The sequence below is a fragment of the Pinus tabuliformis genome, chromosome 1_2 (assembly GCF_031772625.1).
Source record: "Pinus tabuliformis cultivar Carrire ecotype Pingquan chromosome 1_2, CPIR1, whole genome shotgun sequence".
Taxonomy (NCBI): Eukaryota; Viridiplantae; Streptophyta; class Pinopsida; order Pinales; family Pinaceae; genus Pinus; species Pinus tabuliformis.
In genome coordinates this window covers 1046949439-1046974650 of record NC_142298.1, presented here as the reverse complement: position 1 = coordinate 1046974650, position 25212 = coordinate 1046949439, and positions in this window count along the sequence as shown.

The following is a 25212-nucleotide window of genomic DNA, read 5'->3' as shown; positions in this document are numbered from 1 at the left end:
CTCTACATTGATCATCAGATTAGCAACATTAAAAACAATGAAACATCAATCGTATGCACACATTAACACAGTATGTAACCCGTGAAAGAATACAGATGCAAACCCCACACTATCTATATATTATAATGATTGAGAACATGTAACAATACATATTACAATACTCCTCACAAGTACTCAGTACTATCTCCACCTGTTACACACAAAACTAGCTCAGACCCGAACAAGTCACAAGTTCAAATCTCCTCCGTTGCTTCGCCTGCCTCCACTGCATAATGCAAAGTGAAAATCACGTGAGAACAAGCTACAATTGCCTTGATATTGGCCCACACTGCGTAGTCCTCATTGGCATAACTCAATCCCATTGATTGTGCAAGATCTCATGCACAACTATAGTCACAACTGATAGCAATCTCAACCTCTAACACCTGTCTCCACTGAACTGTCCATGCACTGAGTTAACTGATGTATTCTTTAGTTTCTTTATGAGTTAATAATTAGTGAATTAATTAATAATTAATTCACACAACTCATCACTAGTGTATTCTGCAGTTAGACTAAATACAACTAGTTCAAACTGAACACAACTCCATCAACTCCACAATCAACTCCACCAAACTCAATCACATGAGTTCTAATTGAAGTCCTACATGCAATAGCTCAAATCACTCATAATAAAATCGTATTTCCTTCTGACAGCTGCATGTACCACATCTATAGCTCAAACTGAGGTGCTCCAAGAGGATAAGATAATGTTTATAGTCCAAATATTATTAAGAGCTAATAATATTCGAATGTTTTATGTTTAGACTTGGCAGTCTAAAAATAGACTCCGCCCATATGTCTAAAAATAGAAGTCCATCTATTTTTACCAACATGACCAATCATCCACAAATAGCATACTGCAACTCATAGACCATGATCCATATGTCTAAAAGTAGACATACTCTAAAAATAGAATTTGCGCCAAAAATAGCCTGCGGGCACACTTAGTGAAGGCGACTCCTTTCCACTAAGCTCCATCATCTTGTTGCATTCTCAATATTCTTCACAATGCCGAGTTGAGTTGCTCCACGACGCCGAGTTGAATTTCCACATCAGCAGACAACTTGGAGGCATTTAACTAAGGTGACATGGCTCTTTTCACTCCAGTTAGAACACTAAATTTGAGTTAGTGGGCTTGGAGTCTAGTTTGCATGTGTTGATTGCTAAATTATAACAATCTAGTCTAGTTATTTTTAGTTGTACTTAGTTAAACTAGTTCTAAAAATTATTAGAGCCAGTTGGAGATCAGTTGTAAAGTGGGACAATATTCTAACTTAGAGATCATCTAGTTAACTAACCAATCAACCAAAAAATAGCTCATGCATGCAAGGAATTCAAATTCCTCAGTTATGGTGTAGATTCTAAGGCAATGTACAATTAATTATATACTAGATTGAGTGTATAGTTTAGAGTATTGGTCAGGTGATCATTCCTCAGGAATTACACTTGGTTATAGGAGCAAGTCTAGGCAGTGCGGGTGCAGGAAGAGAAAGTGCGGAGAACGTGAGTGCAAGCAATGCAAATGCGGGCAGAATGAGTGCAGGCAAAGTGAATGTGGGCAGAACAAGTGCAGGCAGAGTGAGAACAAGTTTAATCTTGCAGTTTATCTTAAGAGAGAGAGATCATAATTGTAATTATTTCTCAATTCACTTGATTAATGCAAAATGAGCTTAAGGGGTTTTTAGAAATTTCTTTCCCTTAGAAACATTTGTGTACATGTGTATTTGATTATGCATGTTTGTGCATGTTGTTCTAAATTGTGAATTACTTTCACAAGAGCAGTAGAGTAGAATTGTGTCTCTTGATTTAGATTTAATTTCTTGAGTAGTTGCATTTCTATCACCAAATTTTCTACATGGTATTAGAGCCCTGAAATCACATTAGAACAAGTCCTTGATTTCCTCATGTATAGTGATCATTGAAGAATTAATAAATTGTTAGGAGGCAAAGTTATGGAGCCCTAGTTCAGGGCAGATTCAGAAGACCCTATGTGCAGACTTCTTAATGGAGCTAGAAGGTTGCTAGTTGAAAGATTGTTGGAAATAATACTGAGAGGGGGGGGTGAATTAGTATTATCAAATTCTTTTCAATATATCTTCCTTATTTATACTTTGAATAATTCTTCAAATATTGATCATTACTTTGTATGTCAGTATCATAAAATAATGAGCAGGAACAAGAGAAGCAAATAGTCACACAAAAGAACACTAGATATAAGGTGGAAACCCAATGTGGGTGAAAACCACGTGCTGCAATATCTCTCTATCTTCTTTTAATAAGAAACTCCTTTTACAATGATTTTGTACTGGTGCAGTCCTTTACCAGTACGCAGGCTACAACCTACAGAGAGTTACAACTCTCTCTCTCGTTTTCCAGTCTCTCCTGGAAGGGAGCTACAACCCCCTACTTCTTTTCTTTCAAGGACCACTTTTCATTAATTTTCAGACTAGATCCAAGAACATCAAAAACCCATCAACATCAATCTCTGATTTATCCAATACTGAATCAGTGATTTCACCAAAGCCAACCCGCATACAGATCTGAAAATATTTCCTTATAACTTTGCAGTTGTTCCATACATCAGACATACCCAGATCATAACATGTGTACAATAAAACGTGCATCAATAATTCAGATCTATAAATTCATTAGTTAACCCAGATTATTAGATTTATAGATCAAGTGTGTGCCACATATCACAAATCAAAATCATATAGAGATACCACTATTCCAGACTTAAGATTTTGACCCATCAATAGAACTTATCCTTCTCCTTACGCTCAGGTTCCTTCTTCATTCAGATCCAGATCTGCACCATAACCCAATCACCATATTCCAGATCTAGCACTTTATCATATATTCAATCATTCAGAAGATGCTTTGCCAAATGATCTCCTTCCTCTTTTATAGCCTTAGTCCTTTCTCAATACCACGGTCCAAAACCATAGGATCAAAAAACTGTTGGACTAATACCATGAACCAACCATGAAAGTGCGTGAGATCAACACTTTTGGATGCAGTACCACGGACCAAAACCATAGCATCAAAAACTGTCGGACTAATACCATGAACCAACCATGAAAGTGCATGAGATCAACACTTTTGGATGCAATACCACGGAACAAAACCATAGGATCAAAAACTGTCGGACTAATACCATGAACCAACCATGAAAGTGTGTGAACTTTTCTCTTGCATGAAGGGAACTTTTCTCTGCATGAAAGTACATAAAATTTTCTCTACATGAAACAAAATTTTCTCTGCATAAAAGTGCGTGAACATTTCTCTTGAAATAAACTCTTCTCTGCATAAAAGTGCGTGAACTTTTCTCTACATGAAAAAAAAACTTTTCTCTGCATAAAAGTGCGTGAACTTTTCTCTACATGGAATAAACTTTTCTCTGCATAAAAGTGCGTGAACTTTTCTCTACATGGAATAAACTTTTCTTTGCATAAAAGTGCGTGAACGTTTCTCTACATGAAATAAACTTTTCTCTGCATAAAAGTGCGTGAACTTTTCTCTACATGAAGGAAACTTTATTGCACTATAATTTATCATTTGTGTGATTTTCCATCAAGGAAAGCACTTGTCTCATAATGCCAACAATCTCCCCCTTTGGACTTGTCATACTGAGAATTGTCATCTGATATCTCTTCTGTAGATTCATCTAGATATATATATATATAAGAGAGTTGATCTTCTATGAGTTGTTTGCCATCAAGTACAACACATGCATCATAATGCCAACAATCTCCCCATTTGGACACGATGGCAACAATACCAAATCACTCTCCCCCTTTGACATCAAGGGCAAAGGGCGGACCAAGATATTCTCTTTCCTAGAAAGGAATTCCGCTGTTCATACTCCCTCTGAGTACCTGTTGAAATCTCTGAATGAGCTCCCCCTTTGTATATGCCAAGGTGTACCAATCTGTTCATGCTACATGCTGAAAGCTCTGCTCTTTCTGAATTGTGTTGTTCTTGCTCCCCCTGATTGTAGGAAATATCTGCCAAAGATGTTCTTCAAGAAGAACCAAGACTTATACATCATGAAAGAGATAGAGACGTATTGCAGCAATATTCAGACCAGCATCCATGATCTCCTTCTGTACTTCCTCCATAATGCCAACAATGCATGATATGCTCCCCCTGAACCTGTGCCATTCGATCTTCGACAAATGTACGCATATACTTCAGACGAACCTTGCGTACAACCAACAATTAGAAGAGATTCAACAACAAGATGATACATCAACAACCCCCAACTTTTTCCTGAGGTATTCAAAGGTCTCCCTAGGCAATGGTTTGGTGAGTATATCAGCAACCTATTCCTTAGAAGGAACATACTCCAACTTGACCTTTTTTTCAAGCACTTGTTCCTGGAGAAAGTGATACTTGATTGGTATGTGCTTGTTTTTGAGTGCATGACTGGGTTCTTTGAAATGTTGATTGCTCTTGTATTATCACATAAGATGGCGATAGGTGGTGTACAAGTGATTTGAAAATCCTTCAGGGTCTGCATCATCCAAAGGAGTTGAGTGCAGCAAGATGCAGCATCAACATATTCTGCTTCAGCTGTAGACAAGGCAATCGAACTCTGTTTCTTGCTGAACCAAGATACTAATCTGGAACCCATAAAGAATGCACCACCACTTGTGCTCTTCCTGTCATCCATGCTTACGGCCCAATCTGCATCAGTATAAGCATGAAGTGTGAGATATGTATCTCTAGGATGCCATAAGCCATAATTTTGAGTCCCTTGAAGATATTTGAAGATTCTCTTTACTGCCTGAAGATGAGTTTCCTTTGGATTTGCCTGAAATCTTCCAACTATTCCCACTGCATGCATGATGTCTGGTCAGATACCTGTCAAATAAAGTAGACTTCCAATCATAGATCTGTAGGTTGGTTGATGTACTGATGCTGATTCGTCATTTGCACTGAGGCTACATCCTGTGACCATGGGTGTACATACTGGTTTTGCATCTTCCATGCCATATTTCTTCAAAATCTGCTTGAGATACTTGGTTTAAGACAAGAAGATCCCTCCTTCCTTTTGTTGGATTTGCAGGCCAAGAAAATATGTCAATTCTCCAAGCAAGGACATTTCGAATTCCTTCTGCATCACCAAGGCAAAGATTTGACTCATAGATTCTTCATTGCTGCCAAAGATAATGTCATCTACATACACAACAAGTATTAGCAATTTGTCATTTTCAATTTTTATATAAAGATTGCTATCTGCTGATCCTTTTGAAAAACCTTGTTGATGAAGATATTTGTCCAAACGATAGTACCAAGCCCTTGGAGCTTGTTTAAGACCATAGAGAGCCTTTTTCAGTCTGCATACAAGATTTGGATCATTTCCAAGAATGAACCCATATGGCTGCTCAATGTATACTTCTTCTTCTAAGTCTCCATTTAGAAAGGCTGATTTCACATCCATTTGAAATACTTTGAACTTTTGAAAGCTTGAGAGAGCAAGGAACATTCGGATGGCCTCAAGTCTTGCAACAGGAGCAAAAGTTTCCTCAAAATCTATTCCTTGTTGCTGTGCATACCCTTTACAAACAAGTCGTGCCTTGTTTCTAATTACTTCCCCATTTTCATTCAACTTATTTTTGAAGACCCATTTTGTCCCTATAACATTCTTATCCTTTGGTCTAGGAACCAACTCCCAAGTGTTTTTTTTTTTTTTCGATTTGCTCAAGTTCTTCATCCATTGCTTTGACCCAACATTCATCTTTGCATGCCTCTTTTACATTTTGTGGTTCAGTGGAGGAGAGTAATGCCAAATAGCTTGAAGCTTCTGCAATTGTTCTTCTTGTTTGTACACCTGCTTCTTTCTGCCCCAAAATCTGAGATTCTGGATGATTCTTCTGAACGTACTGGGATGGAGTCTTCTCTTCTATTCTTATATATTCCTCTGGTGCTCCTTGAGGTTCTTCTTCTTCACCATTCTGTCTTTGAGGGTAGTCTTCATCTTCTTTGATATTTTCATGATTTACTTGCCTAGGAATGTATCCCTTTTCATCAACCACTACATCAATGCTCTCAACAATTCTTCCAAGTCTTTTATTGTAGCACTTATATGCTTTGCTGTGTGGAGAATAACCAAGAAGAATGCCTTCATCTGCTCTAGGTTCGAGTTTGCCAAGTTGCTCATCAGTATTCTTAATATAGCATTTGCTCCCAAAGATTTTGAAGTGCTTTACCGAAGGAGTCTCACCATACCAGAGCTCATGAGGAGTTTGAGTGTTGTTCACTCAGAAATTTGTTTTGTTGAGAATAACAATCGGAGCATATGCGACTTCACCCCAGAAAGTTGCGGGAGTTCCAGAATCATCCAGCATAGCACGAGCCATTTGTTGGACTGTTCTGTTCATCCTTTCCACCACTCCATTTCGCTGAGGAGTTCTAGCTGTAGAGAATTCTCTTCTTATCCCATGTTCTTCACAGAAATCAAAAAATTCATTTGAGGTAAACTCCCCACCTCTGTCAGACCTAAGGCACTTAATTTTGTAACCTGATTCATTTTCAACCAAGGCTTTGAAGGATTTGAATTTCTCGAATGCTTCGTCTTTGTGCTTCATAAGTCCTAACCAAACAAACCTGGAGAAATCGTCAATGAATAATATCAAGTATTCTTCTCCTCGAGGTGTCCTTTTCCTAAATGGACCACATACATTTGTATGGACTAGCTCAAGTGGCATGCTAGCTAATCCTTCCTTCTCTGGAAACTTAGTTCTGGTTTGCTTTCCAAACTGACATGATTTGCATATGGGGTTGTCTGGAATTTTGATATCTGGAAGACCACGAACTGCCTGATATTTGCATGCTTTCCTTATTTGTGAAAAGCTTAGATGCCCCAACCTCCGGTGCCATAACCAATGTTCATCATCCTTGATCAAATAGCATTGTTGTTGTCCTTCTTCAAATATGTATAGATTATTTGGAGTTCTTCTACCTTTGATCACTGTTTCACCTGTATCAAGATCACGAACACAACATCCGTTTGATCTAAATATCACCTCAGTTCCTTGATCACACATATGGCTGACACTTAGACGATTATGCTTCAATCCATCAACATACAAAACATTTCCAGCTTTGACCTTTTGTTTTAACTGAGAAGTGCCTTTTCCTTTTATAGCTGGAGGAGTATCATTTCCAAAAGAAACTTTCTTTCCCTTTTCTAAAGCAGAATATGATTCAAGTTTTTCTTTATCACCTGTCATATGTTTCGAACATCCACTTTCAATGTACCATAGATTTTCTTGTCCTTCTGCATAAAATGCTATCCCACATCTTTCTGTTTGTGGTTCCTTTATTCTCCATGTTCTGGTGCTTGAGGCTTGTTCCTTTGTCTGCTGAAACCTGCTCCTGCATTCAGAATCTTCATGACCAAAGTCATTGCAAATAGAACATTCAACTTCATTTTCAAGAGCCGAAGAGTTGTTATAGGTCCTTTTTGTAATCCCAATCATACTTCTTTGTTTTTGAGCTTCTCTAGTCATGATTGTTTTATATGCAACACATTGAGTTGCTTTGTGACCAAAGTTATGGCAAGAGAAACATTGCCCATTGAAGAAACTTTTGTGATTATCAAATTTACCGACCAAATGATTGTAATTTCTATTGTCATCCATTCTTGAAGCAAATTGAGAAGATTTTACCTGTGGCTGGTTGTAGCTTTTGTTCATCCTTAAGACAGATTGCCCCTGGTTTACCTGATAGTATTTGTTCGTTCTTGATGTAATCCGTCCCTCCTTTACCTGGTGATCTCCATTGTGCTTTTGCTCATTCCTTCTTGCTGCATCAAGATAACTCTTTGAGGTGGATGCTTGAGATGTTTCTCCATTATACCCCAGGCCTGTCTTGTTTAGCGGAGAACGTTGTACATTGATGATCTCATCCAGAGTTTCAGATCCTTTGACAAACTTAAGATTAATAGCCTTTGTTTTCTCAATTTCTTTTCTAAGGTCAAGAATTTCACCTTCTAACTTTTCAAGATATTTTTCTTTTTCATCAAATTGAAATTGTAGAGTATCAATGATCATATTCTTTTCTTCTATACATGTCTTAAGTCTAGAAATCTCTTCATAAAAACTATCCACATCTATAGCATCCATGTAATCATCATCTTCAAATGCCATTAAAAGTTTATAGTCATTACCTCGTTCATCTTCATCACTATTTGATAGACCATCACTGTCTTCATGAGTGTAGTAGCTTTTCTTATTTGCATTCTGTTCCTTGTTCCATCTAGCAGGTTCCTTTCCTTTGTCAATCTTATCCTTATGAGGACATTTGGCAGCATAATGACCTACTCTCCCACAAGCAAAACATTTAAAAGGTAGCTTACCTCTGAACCTTCCAGTACCCCATTGAAGATTTCTAACAAAATTTGATTCTTCTTCTTCTTCTTCTGGCACGTGAATTGATTCATAGTAGTCTCCTTTGCCTGAAGCCTTAAAAGCAGCTTCTCTCCTGTCTGATGGACCTCCTTTTCTCATTTCATAAGCAGTTAGAATTCCGTGTAGCTGAGACATAGTAAGAGTTCGTAGATTTTCCTTTTCTTCTATTGCAAATACTTTAGATTCAAACTTGGGGACAATGATCTTAGGACTTTTTCAACCACAATAGCCTCTTTTATTTCTTCACGCAGGTTTTTCATAGAATTAACAATCTCATCTACCCGAAGGAAATAGTTAGCCACACTTTCATCATTATACATTCTGAGATTCTCATACTAAATCCTGAGGGTTTGAAGTTTTACACGTTTTACCTGTTCATCTCCTTCGTAGCTCAAAACAATCTTGTCCCATATTTCTTTTGCGGATTTATATTGCATAACCTTCACGAATTCAGATTGAGATAGACATCCTAGAAGAGTATTAACCGCCTTTGCATTTGTTTCATATTTCTTCTTCTCAGCTGAATCTGTAGGAGTAGCTGATGGAAAAGTATACCCTGTTTCTATAATGTCCCATACTTCTGTACCCAAAGATTGAAGATAGGCAGTAACTCTTACCTTCCAATATACGAAGTTTGTCCCATCAAAAATCGGTGGCCTTATTGATGCTTCCCTCTCGTAGTTGCTCATGATGTTAGATCTTCCTTCAAGCTCCTTTAGAAGGACCTGCTCTGATACCAATTGTTGGAAATAATACTGAGAGGGGGGGTGAATCAGTATTATCAAATTGTTTTCAATATAGCTTCCTTATTTATACTTTGAATAATTCTTCAAATATTGATCATTACTTTGTATGTTAGTATCATAAAATAATGAGCAGGAACAAGAAAAGCAAATGGTCGCACAAAAGAACACTAGATATAAGGTGGAAACCCAATGTGGGTGAAAACCACCTGCTGCAATATGTCTCTATCTTCTTTTAATAAGAAACTCCTTTTACAATGATTTTGTACTGGTGCAGTCCTTTACCAGTACGCAGGCTACAACTTGCAAAGAGCTACAACTCTCTCTCTCATTTTCCAGTCTCTCCTGGAAGGGAGCTACAACCCCCTACTTCTTTTCTTTCAAGGACGACTTTTCATTAATTTTCAGACTGGATCCAAGAACATCAAAAACCCATCAACATCAATCTCTCATTTATCCAATACTGAATCAATGCTTTCACCAAAGCCAATCCACATACAGATCTGCAAATATTTCCTTATAACTTTGCAGTTGTTCCATACATCAGACATACCCAGATCATAACATGTGTACAATAAAACATTCATCAATAATTCAGATCTATAAATTCATTAGTTAACCCAGATTATTAGATTTATAGATCAAGCGTGTGCCACATATCACAGATCAAAATCATATAGAGATACCACTATTCCAGCCTTATGATTTTGACCCATCAATAGAACTTATCCTTCTCCTTATGCTCAGGTTCCTTCTTCATTCAGATCCAGATCTGCACCATAACCCAATCACCATATTCCAGATCTAGCACTTTCTCAGATATTCAATCATTCAGAAGATGCTTTGCCAAATGATCTCCTTCCTCTTTTATAGCCTTAATCCTTTCTCAATACCACGGTCCAAAACCATAGGATCAAAAAACTGTTGGACTAATACCATGAACCAACCATGAAAGTGCGTGAGATCAACACTTTTGGATGAAATACCACGGACCAAAACCATAGGATCAAAAACTGTCGGACTAATACCATGAACCAACCATGAAAGTGCGTGAGATCAACACTTTTGGATGCAATACCACGGACCAAAACCATAGGATCAAAAACTGTCGGACTAATACCATGAACCAACCATGAAAGTGTGTGAACTTTTCTCTTGCATGAAGGGAAATTTTCTCTACATGAAAGTGCGTAAACTTTTCTCTACATGAAATAAACTTTTCTCTGCATAAAAGTGCATGAACATTTCTCTACATGAAATAAACTCTTCTCTACATAAAAGTGCGTGAAATTTTCTCTACATGAAAAAAAAACTTTTCTCTGCATAAAAGTGCGTGAACTTTTCTCTACATGGAATAAACTTTTCTCGGCATAAAAGTGCGTGAACTTTTCTCTACATGGAATAAAATTTTATCTGCATAAAAGTGTGTGAACGTTTCTCTACATGGAATAAACGTTTCTCTGCATAAAAGTGCGTGAACGTTTCTCTACATGAAGGAAACTTTGTTGCACTATAATTTATCATTTGTGTGATTTGCCATCAAGGACAACACTTGTCTCACAATGCCAACAATCTCCCCCTTTGGACTTGTCATATTGAGAATCGTCATCTGATATCTCTTCCGTAGATTCATCTAGATATATATAAGAGAGTTGATCTTCTATGAGTTGTTTGCCATCAAGTACAACACATGCATCATAATGCCAACAAAGATCAATGAGGCAATGTTTAGTGACACAAAACTTACCTATGATCATTGATATTGGTAGATTGAGGAACAGAGATATTTCCCAAGGGAGATAGAGACTCAGAGGGAGTCTAGTTTCAAAGGGATCATCCCTATGGAAGCTAGTACTTTAGGATATGGGGATATCAGAAAAATTGTTGCAGTAATTGTAGCAGCATTGCAAAAACATAAAAAAATCAGTAGCAACAACAATATGAGTAGATCATATTTCACCATGCATACGACTATACCTCCAGGAGTGACGTATGGTGATGTAGATCCTTAGTCCCATAGTTGAAAAAAATTGGGTAGGGTCCATTGAGGTGTTCTCCTCATGGATCATTACCTTGCTATAAAGGCCCACAATATTCAGTATCGGGAGGATCAATTTCATTCATACACTGAGGAGTGCAGAGCAGTGTTGACAACATAACAATAGGCTTAGTAGTAGAGTCAACAATAACATAATTTTCCCAATAGACAATTGTAGAGACACAGTTGATTCAATGTTTTTTCTGGATGATTCTTAGTTGTAGTTGCTGCAATAGCAACAACAACATTGAGAGGTAATGCTACAATACATTCCACAGGCGATGGAAATGGGTGGCGGGAAATCCCTTTCTTACTAAGAGGGAGTGTTGAGAAGTGTAGCAAGAAAGGCTCAATTTGACTTTAGCCTTAGTCAAATTGAGAAAATTTGAATTTCCACATCATAAGACAACTTGGAGGAAGTTAACTGAGGTGGCATGGCTCTTGTCACTCGGTTAGAACACTAAATTTGAGTTTGTGGGATTGGAGTCCTGTTTGCATGTGTTGATTGCTAAATTATAGCAATCTAGTCCACTTATTTTCACTGGTACTCAGTTAAACTAGTTCTAATAGTTATTAGAGCTAGTTGGAGGTCGGTTATGTAGTGGGACAACAATCTAACTTAGACATCATCTAGTTAACTGATCAATCAACCAAAAAATAGCTCATGCATGTAAGAAATTTGAATTGCTCAGATGTGGTGTAGATTCTAAGGAAGTGTACAATTAATTATATACTAGATTGACCACAAAATTTAGAATATTGGTCAGGTGATTAACCCTGAAGAATTGTGCAAGGAAATAGGAGCGAGTGCAGGTAGTATGAATGCAGGCGACACAAGTGTGGGCAGTGCGAGTGCAGGTGACACAAGTGTGGGCAACATGAGTGTAGGCGAAGTGAGAATAATTTTACTCTTGCAGTTTGTCCTCAAAGAAAGAGATCATAATTGTAATTGTTACTCAATTCACTTGATTAATGCAAAATGGGCTTAAGGGGTTTTTAACAATTGGCTTCCCCTAGAAACATCTGTGTACCAATGTATTTGATGATGCATTTTTGCGCATTTTGTTCTAAATTGTGAATTACTTTTTGTAGAGCAGTAGAGTAGAATTGTGTCTCTTGATTTAGATTTAATTTCTTGATTAGTTGTAATTTTATCACCAAAATTTCTGCACTTAAATAATATAATCCAATGTCGAATCCTTAATGCATATGGGAACTCTTTTACTAATATCAACACCTTCAAGAAATAAATATAAAATTGTTCAATATGTTCAAGAGAAAAATATAAAATTCTTCAATACTCAATAAGATAATCATGCTTGTTTACATAAGAAAATAACATAAAACTACATCCAAGAACAATTAATTACTCATGTTACTTATTCAATCGCTTATTTGGTTTAAATTAACTGCTATCTTGATTCTTGAATCCTCAATGCATATGGAAGTTATTTTATTAATATCAACACTCTCAAGAAAGAAATATCAAATTGTTCGATATGTTCAAGTGAAAAACATAAAATTCTTCAATACTCAATAAGATCATCATGCTTGTTTGCATGAGAAAATAACCTAATACTGCATCTGAGAACAATTAATTACTCATGTTACCTATACAATCACTTGTTGGGTGCATAGTAACTGTTATCTTAGTGCTTGAACTAATGTATTATCCAAAAGATATTCTTTGCAAAAAATGTAAACATGCATAAGTTAGAAAGTATCATAAAGGTTCTTCAACAAGAAGTGGTTGCTAGCTCATTTGACGTTATTGACTAAAATTGAATCTCACTTCTAGATAAAATGCTACCATTACTATTTTTATGGTGCATCATATTTTGATGCAAAAACGCTACAATAAAAAGACTCTTCAATTAGGAATTTTTTCATGGTGGCATTTGTGCATTGAAATGAGATCGACGCTAGCTCAATTGGTGTGAATGAGCGAAATTGGACTTCATGACCGACTTGGCTAGACACATAACCACAATTTGTATTATGCAAAGTGACATTTTTAGTGCCTACCACTTACTTTAAATATAGCCAAATTAAAGTAAAAAGAATAAAAATTTGTTGATGGATAGATGGATAAAATAGAAATGGCACCACCATTTTTGTAACATTTTAAATTTTCAACGAATTATATTTGCCAAAGTGAAAAGTTGGTAAAAAATGAGTTGGAAATGTCCATTTTTTTGCAACAGTAACATTATGATAATCAATACTTAGCGGGTGATTTCATGCACCAAATAAGACGCTAACCCTAATGGAAAAGGAAAACAGTGCAACTATAGTAACGATCATTAAAAAATGAAATTCACAAAATCTCAGTACAATTTACAACATGTTTCCCCATACAATTTGCAACATAAACAATATAATTTCCAGTTAAAATCACATGCAAAAGATAAAAAATATTTGAAGAAATAAATGGTTGGAATTTCAACAATTAAAACCCTGCTATACCATACAATTAGCTACTAAAACACATTTTCTGGTTGAAAAATATGCATAATTTTAACAATGTATAATGAAGAATATGGCTAGAAAAATATGCAATCAACCCATGGTTGTCCCATGAAATTTGCCATCTTTCAAATGAGAGATACAATTTTCTATGAAACAAACTACTTTGAAGACAAATAACTATACAAATAATTATTATGTAAATTAATAATAATACTTATGTTAACACTCAATACATAGGGGTAGCTTGCATAATAGTTGAGGTTGACTAGTGCAATATAAAATGATATCAGATTGATGTGTAATGCACAACGATATCGGATTGATTTGTAATGCACAATGTGCCTATGAGACAATTTTTGCAGGAATTTACTACTTCACAATTTTGCAACTGTAGATGGGGAGACATTTCCGCCGAAATATAAATAACCACACTAGGGCACTACTAAATCCTCATCATTAGAGATGAAAATATGAAAATATTAATTTCTTTTTAAACATATAATGTAGAGATATAAATAAAAATATGAATATATTAAATATTTAGTTATAAATAAAAATGAAAATTTTCACCTGTATCAGTTATAACAACTATGTTGAATAATAATAACACAATAATCACAGGAATCACATGGCCAATTTCAACTTCACAAATTGTCATTTTCCAAATCTTTGATATTTGAGTGTAGACAATAATGACAAAAGGTCTTTAAGCTTTAAATAGAATTAAGAATGAGATGTGTATATATAAGACAATCAGAAAATATTACATGAGAAAATCGAAATTTGGAAACCACTTTTCTCAGCAGTGTAAGACTTTTGAAAGAATTCTTTTGACGTAAGCATTGTGAGATTAAATAATATTTTTTGTTTGGAAGAGGAGGAATGCCCTCATGATTGATACCTTGTCCTTCACATTTTTCCCCTCTCTACGTTCACACTATACACGGTACTATGTCTTCTTCACGACGTTGAAACACGTGGTTTCTCTCCTTTTTTCCCTTTATAAATACTCACTCACTTGTGAAAAGACACATACTGCCAGTGAGTGGAGTTGCTGCATTTATATTATGTTGTTTACTTTTGGGATTCCTTTGGAACAGAAATATGCCTATACAAAACTCTGATTCCACACAAGCCATTTTGAAAAGGTTGGAGCACAAAAGGATCTCATATCAAGAGCGTCATATAGCAACTAATGGATTTGCCGAGTCCAACCCTTTGGGAACAGGGAATTTTGGTTCACTTTATAAAGGAATTTTGATTGATGGCACACTTGTTGCTGTAAAAGTTTTCCAGTTGCTAAAGGACAAGCATGAAAATAGTTTTAAAGTGGAATGTAGCATCTTGCAAAAGGTTCGACGTCAAAATCTGGTGAAAATTGTAACCTCATGTTGAAACATTGATTTCAAAGGATTAGTGTTCAAATTTATGTCTAATGGAAGCCTGGAGAAGAATTTGTATCCTAATACAAATGACAACAATGGTGAAGATGCATGTCAAATGGGACTACAAACAAGATTGGACATTGCAATAGATGTGGCCCATGCCATTAAATATCTTCATCATGATTCATTTATGCAGGTAGTGCATTGTGATTTAAAACCAAATAATGTTCTTATTGATGAAGACATGTCAGGGCATGTAACAAATTTTGGTATTGCAAGATTAATTGATGAAACCTCTACTGAGTCACTTACTTCAACACTTTATTTGAAAGGATCTATGGGCTATATTGCATTAGGTATGACATTTAGAATGTTAAATGTTTGCTTGTCATTTCTAAATGTGTCACCAACATTTTTGTATGGATCAATAGAATAAAATTTGATGAATGTTATATTGAATGCAGAGTATGGATTCGGTGAGCCATTGTCTACCAAAGGATATATTTACAGCTACATGGCATTTTGTAATTGGAAATTCTTACCAGGAAATGACCAACTAATGATATGTTTTCTGGAGACCTAAACTTGCACAAGTGGGTAAATCTAGCCTTTCCAAGCAGAGTTAAGGAGGTAATTGACATCAACCTTCTTAGGGAGGTGGAAGGAGATGAATTTGAAGAAAATATTGTATTCAATTGCATATCTTCTCTTATACAGGTTGGTTTGGTTTGTTCGAAAGATTCACCCAATGAACGACCAACTATGAGAGATGTCGTAATGGTATTGGAGAACCTTAGAAATGATTTGGGGGAAAATGTAGTTGCTTCTAGGAGATTAAGGCAAAGCATATATAATTTTCTTAGCAATACAAATGGAACAAGGAGTGATACATATGCATCAAATGCCCATAGTTCTTCTTCGTTTTAGTTTGTGAAAGTTGCAATACCAATAGATTTCAATATTTCCGTTGTGCATACAATGACACTTGTTTTTTTTTTAAAGTTATAATCATTGAAGTAAACTTCTATTGGTATTTGTATTTATATATCAGTATCATCAAAATAAAAAGTACACACTTTGGTGACATAATATTATGTGGATTGCAACTGTACATTGATTTATTTTATTGACCATTCATAATGACAATGTTTTTAATTGTCTCAAATTAATTCCATTATTTATTTGTCTATAAATGAAAGGATATAATTAAAAAATAACAATCATCTATAACTTATAAACCCATTTTTTTAGCTCAGCGAATTGATTTTATGAATTATATTGGATTTTAATTACACTTTTGATATTATTTTTAATTATTTGACCAAACTTGTGTTCATATTTACTATCTATTATGATTATTATTAATGTGAAAATTAAATGCTTTAATAACACTTTATTAACCAAATGAAAAAATGATATCTTAATGTGATTTATTACTATTATCCATGATGTCAATATTCATATCCAGAAAATAAGAACCTCTCTCACAAAAGGTGATATGAAACTAATTGTATTATCTTTAGAGCGCAAATTAATGGATTAATATTTTAAATTCAACCATAACTAATTTTTTATGTCATTAGCAATAATTTAAATGTTGAATTCCCATTTACATGTGATTTTTTAGATTTTCATGTAAATCAAATTGATGAAACATCAATAACAATTCTATTCTTTTAAATATATAATTTGATCCATTTAAATTTCAGTTATATGTAATTTGTTTATATTATCAATAAAATTTTAAAAGTTAAATTCTACTCTTAAATATGATTTTTTAATTTTCTTATGAATGAGATTAGTGAGCCATTAATGGAACTTGATGGTGAACTGTATACAATGCATGGATCTTTAAGTATACAATTTTGATCTAAAATCCATGTTGAAAGGCATGAAAATTTATGTTACAAAACTATGACTTATTATAATTTTTTACAATTTATAACTTTTTTTACTTATATTATAATTATATCATCTATAAATTTAATATCCCCATACATTGTTGGAGACATGTTTGAGAGATTTCCCTACCCTTTCAACCCTTCTTTTCTTCAAAGCACTCTTGTTGACCATGTAGATATTTGGGTTCTTGTAATAGGGCTTCTCATATTCTAAAGAATACTTCAATTTGATAGTTAATGTTATCGACAAAAAAATGGGATATGGAAGACGTTTTATTCTATGCGCCTATTGATAAAGTAGTGAGTGATGAAAGTTAAGGTTTTATGTTAAGTTGGCCTCTCGAGCTTCAAATAGAAAGATGTTTCTTAAATATGGTATAAATATGTTATTATTTCAAAATCGTAAATCACATATATTTCATTTCACAAATTTCTAAGTGGCATGTTCATTGAATTTATCTCAAAATACCTTATTAGGATCTACTCCAATTTCAATTGCAAATTTATAGAGTCTTATGAACTTAGATCTTTCTTCCAACTACCTATTAACGAAAATTCCAATTACTCTAGCATTTGAAAATGTTTTAGTATTTGAAAGTATCTTTCAACAATATCATTAGGGAAATTCCAAAAGGAGGGGTTTTTTTAACCAAAAAAGAACAATTGTCATGTCCTTCATTGGAAACCCTAGATTTTTCAAACCGCAAGCATTCCAATTACCTATCTCTCAAACAACAAGAGATCATTTTTCATTTGTGAAAGAGTATTATGTTGTCTACTTTTGGGATTCATTTGGAAAGGAAATAAGTGTATTAAAAATGTTGATTCCTTGCAACATATTGTCTAAAGGTTAGAGTAGAAAAAGATCTCATATTATGAGCTTCACATAGCAATTAATAGATTTACCAAAGCCAACTTGTTAGTAATGAGGAGTTTTGGTTAATTTATAAAGAGCTTTTATTGATGACACAGTTGTGGCTACAAAAGTTTTCTAGTTGCAAAAGACAAGGTTTTCAAGAGTTCTAGATTAGAAAGTAGTGTTCTACAAAAGGTTCAAAATTGAAATCTGGTGAGAATCATAACTTCATGTTCCAACCTCCATTTTAAAGGATTAATGTTCCAATATATGTCTAACAAAATATCGGAGAAGCATTTGTAGGGATGACAATAATGGTGAAGATGTATGTGAATTGGCATTGAAAACACAATTGGATATTGCCATAGATGTGGCCCATGCGATGGAGTAATTTCATCGTGATTCTTTTGTTCACGTGGTGCTTTTTTATTTGAAACTCAATAATGTGTTTTTGGATGAAGACATGATGGTCCATATAGTGGAATTTGGTATCGAAAAGTTAATGAATGCAACCCCTACTAACTCACCTCAACATTTGGTTTGAAAGAATCCATGGGATAAATTGTCCCAAGCATGACATTTTAGAACATTAATTTTACTTGTTTTCCTCATCAACAATTTGTGTACACATTGGTCAAGTAAAATATAATGAAGGTTGACATCAATGTGGAGTACGGATTAATTGAGATAGTGTTTACCAAAATAGATATATATAGTTATGACAATTTTTTTAGTAGAAATGCTTACTAGGAAATAACCAATTGTTTTTGAGATGACGTGTTTTTTTGGAGATGTAAACTTGCACAAGTGAGTGAAGCTAGTGTTTCCAAACATAGTGAAGGAAGTATTTCTCATAAGTATTTTTAGTAAGGTGGATGGAGATGGATTTTTAGAAAATAATGTATACAATTACTTTATGTGCTATGAGCTAGTTTTCTTTTATCAAAACATTAATCCAATGAATGAAAAACTATGAAATATGTGGTAACGATATTGGAGAACCTTAGAAATGATTTGGGGGGATATGTAGTTGCTTCTAGGAGATTGAGACAAAGCATATCTAATTTCATTTGCAATACAAATGGAATAAGGAGTAATACACTTAAATCAAATTCCCATATTTCTTCTACATTTTAGTTTATGAAAATTACATTACCATAGTTCTTCATTCTATTATTCATAAAATTGAATTTTCCATTAAGCTTATACTTCTTGATGTAAAATTTTATTAGTATTTATATCTATGTAATTTATTGATTTTCCTACAAACTTAGCACTCGACAATTAATTCCTAACAAAGTTAATATATCTATTGATTAAATACAAAATTGGGTTCATAAACATAATAAAATTTAGTGCAACATACGTGGTACCTTAAACGTTTTCTTCTTCACAGGCTTAACAATTATCTCTGGTACCACTTTGTAACACACCCAACACTTAATCCCACATGAGGGCTACGGGGTATCACATTTTCTCTAAGAATTTTGTCAAACAATTCCCACACATTTTCTAATCACCATCGACAAAAACCACTTTTTGAAGGGGCATTTCATTAAATAGTTTATGTGCACTATTTATTTCTCTAAAACCAAAATATTCCATATAGTATTTCTTGTAAATTATAGAGGACCAAATTCAAAAATTTCTACCACATATACCTTGAGATATTTTCTCTAACTCCTCCAAGTTTCATAGTCTGGAACATCCAAGAAAGAAAATTATGGCAATAATAACACATTGACTATAATTTTTGAGGTTTGATTTTAGGAGAATTCAAGAGACCCAACTTCCTCAAGGATTATCTTTGAAAATATAGAGAAAAAAGATCTGAATTATGTTAGAAATTAATTAACGGAGAAATGAAATACACAAAATATTGTGGAAACACAAAATACAGAAACATGTAAAACAAGAGAGACACAAATCTAGGCAGTTCACGCAATTTGGGCTATGTCAAAGGAGAAACAACCAGTCCTTCCTTTTATGTTATCCAACAAAATGAAGAGATACAATCTACAAAAGTTCCACTGTAATTTCCTCTTCTCTCTCACATAATATCCTCTCTCTGTCTCAGTCAAAATAATAATACACATTTTCAATACAATTCCTTCATATAAACCGATGGGTTTACTTCTAGGACAAAAAACCCTAAATTAAACATAACTTCTACCATCAGATCATCCGCTTAATGAACGACCTAGATTGACTATGAAATTACAATATTATACAAGGAAAAATTTCATCTATTTTTAGATTCGGGGGTGCTGCCCATGAACCCCCACCAGGGGGGATCAAAATATGTTGGCGCCTCTCGTGGACCCTCGATGCAGTAATAGTGGGAGGGGGGCGCAAATCGCCCCCACACCCCACTTTCAGGGATTGGGATCCAAACGTCATTGAAACATGACCTATGAATTAGGAAGATAATTAGGCTCCACATCCAACAATCTCCTACTTGGATACTAATTATATCAACTCCATTGATGCTTCAATTGTTAGACAATTCTTCCACTTTCAACCTGGTTGTTTCTCATCTTCACCATCATACTTGAAGACCAATTGAGACTGAGTAGAATCTCAGTTTCTCCCTAGTTACAACTTTTGTTAACATATCTGAAGGATTCTGGCTAGTGTGTATCATTTCCAACTTCAATTGTCCATATTCGAACACTGACTGTATGAAATGGTACTTGAATTGTATATGTTTAGTCTTGGAATGAAATCCTAAGTTCTTTGCAAGATGAAGACACTCTGATTATCACTGTATAACCTTCCCATCTCCATCTTCTTTCCCAATTCATCCATAAACCTTTGTAACCAAATATTTTTTTTTTACTAGCCTCTGTAGCAGAAATGTACTCTGCTTCTGTTGTTGAAAGTGCAACAATGTTTTGCAATTTTGAAACCCAACTGATAGTTATTCCACCTACAGTAAACACATACCTTATGGTGCTCCTCCTGTTATCTCTATCACCTGCCATATTTTCATCAACATATCCTTGTAGAGCAATGTTTAAACCACCAAATCATAACGCTTGATTTGTGGTACCTCTCCAATACCTAAGAATCCACTTTACTACCAGCTAATGCTCTTTTCCTGGATTGTTCATATACCTTCTTACAACTCCCATTGCATGTGCAATATCAGGCCTTATGCAGACCATTTCATACATTAATCTTCCAACTGTTGATGCATATGGAACTTTACACATATAATCCATCTCTTCCCAAGTCTTGGAACACATCTCCTTACTTAGTTTGAAATGGCTAGCCACAGGTGTACTAACTGGTTTTGTATTCTGCATATTAAATATTCCCAATACCTTTTCTATGTACTCACTCCGAGACAATGTTAATTTGCGATTTTTCCTATCTCTAGTTATTCTCATACCAAGGATTTGTTTTGCAGCACCCAAATCCTTCATTGCAAATGAATTTGCCAATTTTCCTTTGAGAAATTTTATTTCCTACATGTTAGAGCTTGCACCAAGCATGTCATCTACATATAATATAGCTACCATCGTTTTTCTTTTTAAGATAAACACAATGGTCAAAGTGACATATAGTGTAACCTTGTTCAAATATAAACCTTTCAAATTTTAGATACCACTGCCTTGGAGCCTGTTTTAACCCATATAAGCACTTCTTCTATTTTCATACTAACTTCTCCTTCCATTTGACCTCATACCCTTGTGGATGATGCATGTACATTTCTTCCTCCAATTCCCCATACATAAAGGGCTGTCTTTTCATCTAACTGCTCAAGATGTAAATATTTTACTACCACTAGACTTAAAATAGTTCGTATTGAAGTCATTTTAACAACAAGAGAAAAAATCTCATCAAATTCTATACACTTATTTTATGCAAACCCCTTCACTACAAGTCTATCCTTATACCTCTATTCACCTCCATCTTCATCCTTCAACTTGTAAACCCATTTATTCTGCAATTTTGTTTTACCTGCAGGGAACTTGACTAAGTCCCAAGTCTGGTTATGCATCAAGGAGTCCATCTCTTCTTCCATGGCTTGCTCCCACTTCTTCTTGGTTTCTACCTACATTTCTTCTGCATATCTTTCTGGTTCACCAGAATTTGTCAACAATACATAATATAATGAAGGATAATATCATTCAATGGGTCTACTTATCGTGGTATATCTTCTAACACCACTTTCAGGTGTTTGAGGTGTCTGTTATTGTTGTGGTTGTTGTGGCTGTTGATCATTATGATTTTTAGGCACCTTTAATTTTTGTGTGATCTCATCAAACATTTCATATTCTTTGTTTTCATTTTCCTATTTCTTTCCTTGCATTTAATCCTTATACAAGACCTTTTCATTGAACATGACATCTTTGCTCCTAATGATTTTGTGATTTTCAAAATAATAAAAGTCATAACCAAAATCATCTACACCATATCCAATAAAAGGTATGATTTTTTTTATTTTTCCTCAAGCTTTGTTCTATTTTCTTTATTGATGTGGAAAAAGGCTTCACAACTGAAAATATTTAAAAATGAGTAGTTTACCTTTTTACCTATTCATGCCTCCTCTAGAATACCACCATCCAAGGAACTTGAAGGCCCTCTGTTTATTAGATAAACAACAATATCTACAACATCTGCCCAAAATTGTAATGGAAGTCTTGCATGAAATCTCATGCACCTTGCACACTCCATGATTATCATGTTCATCCTTTATGACACATCATTTTCCTGTGGTGTTCCTGAAAATGGCTTCTCTATGTGAATTCCATGATCTGAACAATAGTTATCAAACTATTTGCTGCAGTATTCACCTCCATTGTCTAATCTAAGACACTTAAAATTCTTTCCTAAACTCATTCTCAACCAAATATTTCCATTTCTTGAAAGTATCAAATACCTCATATTTATTTTGAATGCAATAAATCCAGGTTCTCCTAGTTGCATCATCAATAAAAGTAACAAATTAGCGAGAGCCACAGAGAGATGATACCTGAGCAGGTCCCAATACATCTATATGCACAAGCTCTAATTTTTTTCTCTTCTTTTCCTTCCCAACTTTAATAAATATGACTCTCTTCTATTTCCAATAAACACAATTTTCACATAAATCCAAATCAACATGCTTCCTTGGAAGAGTGAATAATTTGCATCCCCTTCTCACTCATGTGTCCGAGCCTATGATGCCAGTGTCTCGTATATGCTCCCGTGCAGGTTAAAGAATTAACAAAATTAGAAATACTATTGCATAAATACAATGTACCAACCTTTTCTCCTTTTGCTATTACCAAGGCTCCTTTAGTGACCTTCCAGGTTTTGTCTGTAAAATTATTTACACAACCTTCACCTCCCAACTACCCTGTTGAAATTAGATTTTTCTTTAGATATGGAAAATGCCTTAGCTTCTTCAATAGCCATTTGTTTCCATTTTATTTCTTTATAAAAACTTTACTCATTTCAACGATTTTATAGGTTTTATGATCACCTAGACGAACTTGTCCAAAATCTCCTTGAACAGAGTCATGAAAATGTTTCCTATCAAGTATGGCATGGAGTGAGGCCCCTGAATATATATGTAGGAATCAAATATTCTCTAATGAAACAATAAAAGAATATTGCAACACATCACCTGTCACATTCGCTTCATGATTTTTCTCTCGTTGTCCATCTCCTTCTTTTCCCTTCTAAGATTTATAGTCTTTCTTTAGGCATCCCTTCTTCCCACATTTATAGCACACTATCTCTAATCTGGATTTGGATATGCCTTTTCTTGAGTTACTGCTATTTCCTGAATTCCTTCCTCTTTCCATTTTTCTTCCCATAGTCTCTATAGTCAAAGAATTACCTGATGTCTCACAGGATATTTTATGTTGCATTTCCTCGCTAAGGATGGCACCAACGACATCATCAAACTTTAAAGTACTAGATACAGAGACAAAGTTACTAATAATCAATACCAGGCCATTCCAACTTTTTGGAAATGAGCACATAAATAAAATATCGCTAACTTCATCATCAAAATTTACCACTAGATAACTTAATTTTCTCGTAACCGTGTTAAATGTATTTAAATAATTAACAAAAGATCCACCTTCTGACATCTTCATATTAAATAGACGCTTCATAAGAAATAACTTATTTGAGGCCGAGTTCTTTTCATATAGTTTGGCCAATTCCATCATTAAACCTTTTGTTTTCATTTCCTTTGAAATGTTGAATGTCACCATCACTGCCAGACACAACTGTATTGTTCCTAGTGCCCTTCTGCCAGGAATCTCCCATTCTACTTCTACCATACTCGTCGGGTTCTTCGATTTTGCACTCAATGGTAGGTACAAATATTTCTGATAAAGATAATATTCCATCTTCATCTTCCATAGCTGGTAGTTTTGGCCATTAAATTTCTCGACTCTAAACCTACCATCTTTTTCCATTGCTCCCAATCGAACCATCAACCCTTCTCTCCTTTGATTTTGTCATCCAAATAAACCTTCGTCTCTTATACCCATTTTTAGAAAATAATTAATGTAGCAATGAAATGCACAAAATATTGTGGAAACACAAGTTAAAAAAGTGCATAAAACAAGGGATACACAGATATACATTGTTCACCCAATTTAGGCTATTTCCATTGAGAAACATCCAATCCTTCCTTTTATATTATCCAACAAATGAAGAGATACAACCTACAATAGATCTACTATAATTTCCTTTTCCCTCTCACATAGTTTCCTCTCTTTTCCCCACTCAGAATAATAATAAAAATCCACAATATAATTCCCTCATATAAACCAATGGGTTTCCTTCTAGGGTGAAAAAACCCTAAATGAAACATAATTTCTACCATCAAATCACCCCCCTAATAGACGACCTAGATTGACTACAAAATTACAATATTTTGCAAGACAAATTTTCATCTATTTTTAGCTTTGGGGGTGCTTCCCACGAGCCCTCACTAGGGGGGCTCCAAACATGTAGTCACCCCCCTGGACCCCCGAGGCAAAAATAGTGGGGGGGAGAGCCCACCAACACCCCCCTGCCAGGGAATGGGATCAAAATCAGGCTAAAAGAAGACCTCTAAATCAGGAAGATATTCAAGCTCCAAATCCAGCAAAACATTTATTGGAATTTCCTTACAATTTACCCTAAGTATGATCCAAGTTTTAGCCTTTGAAACCACCTAGAATAAATGTTATCAAGAAAATGTAAAACTGACCTTATTTTAGGAGCATTCATGAAGTTTGACTTTCCTAGAGAATTAACTATGAAAATATGGTGACTTAATACCTGAAAAGTGAACCAGATGATTAGTGGTATTTCTCCTCAACTATGATCCAAGTTTCAGTCTCTAGAGCGTTCCAAAAGAAAATTTA